We start from the raw sequence: 5,768 nt of genomic DNA, 5'->3' as shown, positions 1-5,768 counted from the left end.
AGCCTATGCCTATAATTAGGCGATGAATGGCCGTAATAAGTCCATTGATTATATAGTAGAGCTTCACTATGACTATCTTTTGCCTAACGATGAAGTATTGCCAGACTTTATATGTATGCTTTGAGAAACTAACCGTGCTCGCATTTCCCCTTCAAATTTATGGAATTTCCTTTGTTCTACATGTTTCGAACTGCGGCAACTCATCTCTTCTCGGGCTTGTTTCTCATCGTTGTGCATTTGCTCAAGTGAGATGCTTAATTTTGAAACTATTTTACAGTGTGCTTTTGTCTTTGTCTTAGTGGCACGACACTGTGCAAACACTGGAAATAACAAATAGGCTGGAATGTTTTGGGAACATATTTTAACGGTTAAAAAGAAGACCATGTAGTATTGTTGTCGTCAGAAACCCACCGGCGGGCAGCGACGGGCAACACCGTAGAGCCGGGAACAACCTAGAGCTGCGGCTGGCTGAGGTCCCTCCGAGCGACGGCCCGCAAAGCGTTCTGGTCACACGTCCGATGCTGATGCAAGGGCGTGCCACCTGACCTATACCTGGTCAGGAAGGTGATGGAGATGCCTCGCTTAGTTTCCTGCATGGCATACACGTAAACATTAAATACGAGCCTCGATCGGCTCTCAGGTTATCCTGTGAATCGGCTCAGGGAGCCGATCCACCCATGATTCGTACGAGGTGCACGAATATATGGTGGTCCTGCTTGATCAAGATAAAGCTAATGAGATCTACGACGATTTAGGGTTTTCACCGCATAATCGGATCATCCTACTCACGGTTGGGCCTCGCGGCCACGCACGGTGATCGTAAGCCGATCCTAAACAAGGCCTAAAAACCAACACAAGGTTGATCCCCGGAACATCCTGTTTAGGGCCAGCGAACGACACCCTACGTGCCGCTGGATCCTCCACCCCTTTGTAAGGCCTAACTATTGCAGATATTAAACTAATCCTTGTAGAACAAGGAGCAATCGTAACGGATCAGATCTACTAAATAATGATCAAGCGGGGTGCCGCCCCCACACCTAAGATAGGTGTGAGGGCGGCTAGACATGCAAGGGTTGCACTACGATAGCATGTTACGCGAAGAACTATGCTAACCCTAACACATCTATGATAACTACGCTGCTCGCCATCAACAAGGCTTCAGTACGAGCAACGCATGAACAACGTGGAGCTTGTGCTGCCTAGATCGCAAGATGCGATCTAGGCAGCATGTTGCTTACCGGTAGAAACCCTCGAGACGAAGGAGTTGGCGATGCGCCGAGATTGATTTGTTGGTTGAACGTTGGTTGTTGTTTATTCCATAAACCCTAGATACATATTTATAGTCCAGGGGACTTTTCTAACGTGGGAATAATCCCCACCGTGCACGATATAAACTCTAACTTTTAATCCTAAGATACAATCTACTATAATTAAAGATACACGGGCAGTCTAGCCCAAACTCTTCGTGCAAGGCCGCTTCAGAGATCTTCCACACGTATAATCTTCTAAGCCCATCTCTCTTACGGCCCACCTCCTGATTTGACCAAAATCTGGTGATAACACATGCCCCCCTGGTTTTGGCAATGATAATTTCAAAACCACTCTGTTTTTCCTTCGAAGGGTCATGTCATGGCAGGGCAGACCTGTCGCAGTATTTCTCATCATGATGCCTTGTCTTTCCAGCTTCTCTGCAAAATTTGATAACCTTGGCATCATTTCCTCGAAAACTGCAATGACATCAAATTTCCACCAGGCCTCTCATTATTAAACTGTGCCAATTAATTAGCTCTCTTCATTCCCTTCCTCTGTTCCAGTCATCGGCACCAAAAAACCCTCTTCCTCTGTAGCGATGTCGTCTTCTTCCTCCTCTTCCGTCTCCCTCCAATCCTCTTCTTCAAGCGAGTTGATCCCAGAGCACGACAAGATGGAGGCGTACAACCGCCGGGCTCCCAAACATTGGGACAAGCAGGAGTGGGACTTCGACTTCGTGCCGGAGGGTGAAGACCTCGTCTGGTCAGATGGGGCCATGCCCCTAACCGACGGGGAAGATGACCTCCGGTACCTGGTTGACGGAGCACTGGAGGTGGAGAGTGATGACGACGACCCTCTCTTCCGGGGCAAATTCACCTCCGTCACCAAAGAAGAAGAGGACGACGAAGAAGAAGATGTCTCCTCCGACCTGAAGAAGGAACAGGAGGACGACACCTCCTCCGACGAACCACCGCCAAAGCGTATCCGGGGCTGGGCTTGGTCAGACGAGGACGATGATGATGACGAGGAAGAAGCCTCTGCTGAAGGTCACAGTAGCAGCACAGAGGGATTCGTCGACAGCAGCAATGAAGGCAGCTACCCCAGCGACGGCGAAGACGGCAACAGCCCTTAGAATAGGGACCTACTAGTATAGGATTAGCAGCAGCAACCTGTCCCTTTTGCTGATCAATCGGCCCCTCTTTGTAAGAAATCTTATTATCAATGAAAAATTTCCTTTGATTTTGCCGATGCTCTTCATGCTGATTTAGCCGATTTTTCCTCATCTGACTTTGCCGATTGTTAGCCTAACCAATGCTCAATGACCAGATGGGGCCACGCCTTGGTCTCTCACGATAATCCGCGAGATAGGCCAATTCAGTCATCCTTCCAAGTTAACTTAGCTCTTCCAAGTTAACTAGCTCTGCCGATGACGATAGCACTGGGTGCAGCCGATCGCAGCAGACCGGCTTTCTTTGATTTTGAGCGGACGTTCCCAAGAGAGCCCCGGAACTGTTGCTGAATCAGCTTGGATGCTGAAACTGATAACTCTGTAATAAAGCATCATTCTTCAGAACAGTTGCAATGTAGAGCCAGCTGATTCCAACAAAATCGGCTCCCAAAGCCAAGAACCTCTCGGGCGAGTTGCCCTCCGAGCCTCATCCAAAGCGAGCCAAATGCGTCGCCATTGGTTTCCAAGTTATAATGCAGAAACAGCCGATTCCAACAAAATCGGCTCTCTAGAGCAAAGATATTTCCGGGCGAGCTGCCCCCCGAGCCTTTGATTTTCGGAAAAACAGTCGCACTGAAAAGCCTTGGACAGATCAGCAAATCTGTTCCTCGAACTAAGAAGCCTCAAACACAATGGTTTCTCAACTCCTTACTCGCGCCTTGCTGATCAGATCGGCTCATCATCTCTGGCGAACTTGGTCCATGCTAGGCAAAACATCATAGCCGCCTCCTTGGTCCATGCTTGACTGGTACTGCCGAACTTGGAGACTTGCAGGAGGAGTTGGGAGTCTTGAGAAGGAATTTATCCAGTAAGAAATCTTCTTGTAACTCAACAATTGTTCCACCAGACTTCTGCTCATAACAGCTGTACCTCTTGAGTCGATGGCCATGCATCGGCTGTATACCCACTGCGAGTGTATATTTTTTTTACTGGCCGATTTTTCCTAATCGGCCCCTAATGTTTCATTGTACACATGTTTACTGCACATGTTCATCTGACTATATGCCCCCCGAGCCGAATCTGCCAGGTGACTGTAGATATCGGCTTTTGTGGTTAGCCAAGGCACTGCACTTGCACGTCGGCTCCGCAAGGATTCGTGCTGACTTTCATCCGCCGACGTGGCCGCTGCCCAGTTGCTCGATGCTGAACATAAGCAGAACATGTGGTGAAGATAATTTTGGCCGATTGCTGGAATCGGCCTCCATATCGACTGAAGCACTGACTGAAGGTTCCGTAATGCTCCTTCATAAATTTTTGGGGCCGATCACACGGATCAGCCTCGCCCCGTTCGCTCATCGGTTTGTTCTTGCTACTCGGTCGGGCTGGTGGATAAAACCAGCCCAACCTCTGACTTGATGCGCCTGCTATCGTCCACCTGGAGTGCGTCGTAGAATCGTGGAGCACTAAGCTCCATCGGAAGGACGAGCACCATGTTTGTACCAGCCGATGTTTCACCATCGGCTTTCCTTTGCTTGGGGCGCCACTCCATTTTCCGTGGACGACCCTCTTCGTCCAGGGTTCGCTGAACTTCCGCAGCCAGATCAGGTCGTGCCTTCCTTAATGTATGCAAGTATAACCTCTCGGCTTCCTCCAGGCCGCGCAATCGCTGAACCCTGCGCTTTTGGGAACGGCTGAGTCCATCAGGGCACCACCTTGGACGGTGGTACCTGTCTTCTTCCTCTTCTTGTCCCTCATCTTCTGAATCCTCGAGATCTGCCCACCGAGGGGATTCAGCGCGTTTGCTCTGTGGCGGGAGAGGCCCTAAGCGCCTGAACACGGACACGTTGGCTGCCTCCTTCTTCTTTTGGTTGCATTCTGGGCAATTGCCGATTGTGGGCAATCGGCTCATTCCTGAATCCCAGCAGTGTCTGAAGAAGGGGCAGTCCCAGTGCCTGTCGTTGTCGTCTTGCTCCCTTGATTTTTCCGTGGCATGGCGCTCGTGCTCCTCCTCATCGCGATCGTGCCGATGATGTCTTCTGGCTTCTCTAGCCAGACGATCTCTCTCATCATCATCGCTGGATCGTCGGTGTTGGTCATACTGACTCACATACTTGTTGAGGAGGTGATCAGAGAGGGGTCTTTGATATCTCATGTTCTTCACTTCTCCCTCTGTGACGTAGCGCTTGCCATCATGACGGAGCCGATCGCGTGGAGCGGCCTCTTCTGTGTCCTTGCTATGAGAGCAGCTGCCCTCGTCTCCATCTTTGCCAGAGTGGTGCCCAGGTCCTACCATGTTGATGCTGAACGAGGATCCTGGCTGGCAACCTTCAGGGTAAGTGCATTCTACCATGTTAACGGCGGGGAAGGGCTGGGTGTCGACCTTCATGGCGTATTGGTTGAAAATTAGACGCCCTTTTTCTATCGCCGCTTGGATGTGCTGACGCCATACCCTGCAGTCGTTGGTGGCATGGGAGAGCGAGTTGTGCCATTTGCAGTATGGCTTTCCGTTCAGCTCTTGCACCGTGGGGAATTTGAGACCTTCAGGAATCGTCAACTGCTTCTCCTTGAGCAGGAGGTCGAAGATTTGCTCGGTCTTGGTCACGTCAAAATCAAATCCCCTGGGCGGGCCTGGTGGCTTTACCCATTTGCAGGACACGGGGGTTCCTCCCCGAGTCCATTCAGCCACTGCTACCTCTTGGTCTCCCGCAGGAACTTCGTCTTCCTCTGCATTGACCAGGACTACTGCACGCTTGAATTTGTCCTGGTACAGGTCCGGGTGGCGCTGTTCATATGCCGACAGTTTCTGAACCATGTTCGCCAGTGAGGGATAGTCTGCTTGGGAGGCCATGTCCTTGAGCGGTGTTGCGAGGCCTGCTACTGCCAACTCAACTGCTTCCTTTTCAGTTAAACGAACCGAATAACATCGGTTCCTAAGATTCCTGAAGCGCTGGATGTATTCTGTCACCGTTTCCCCGCGCTTCTGACGCAATTGTGCTAGATCGGCAATGCCGGACTCGGAAGCCTCTGAATGGTACTGCGTATGGAACTGCTCTTCCAACTGCTTCCAAGTCCGGATGGAGTCTGGTGGCAACGAGGTGTACCATCCGAAAGCTGATCCCGTGAGGGACTGTGAAAAGAGCCTCACGCGTAGTTGATCCGACACTGAAGCCGGTCCTAGTTGTGCCAAATATCGGCCCACGTGCTCGATGGAGCTGGAACCATCCGATCCACTGAATTTGGAGAAATCAGGGAGCCGATATTTGGGTGGTAGCGGGATCATCTCGTAGTCGTCGGGATACGGCTTGGAATAGCCGATTGCCCTCCTTTTCGGCACCATGCCGAACTGGTC

Source organism: Lolium perenne, chromosome 7 (genome assembly GCF_019359855.2).
Source record: "Lolium perenne isolate Kyuss_39 chromosome 7, Kyuss_2.0, whole genome shotgun sequence".
Lineage (NCBI taxonomy): Eukaryota > Viridiplantae > Streptophyta > Magnoliopsida > Poales > Poaceae > Lolium > Lolium perenne.
The sequence above is the reverse complement of the archived record's forward strand: the minus strand, read 5'-3'. Positions refer to the sequence as shown.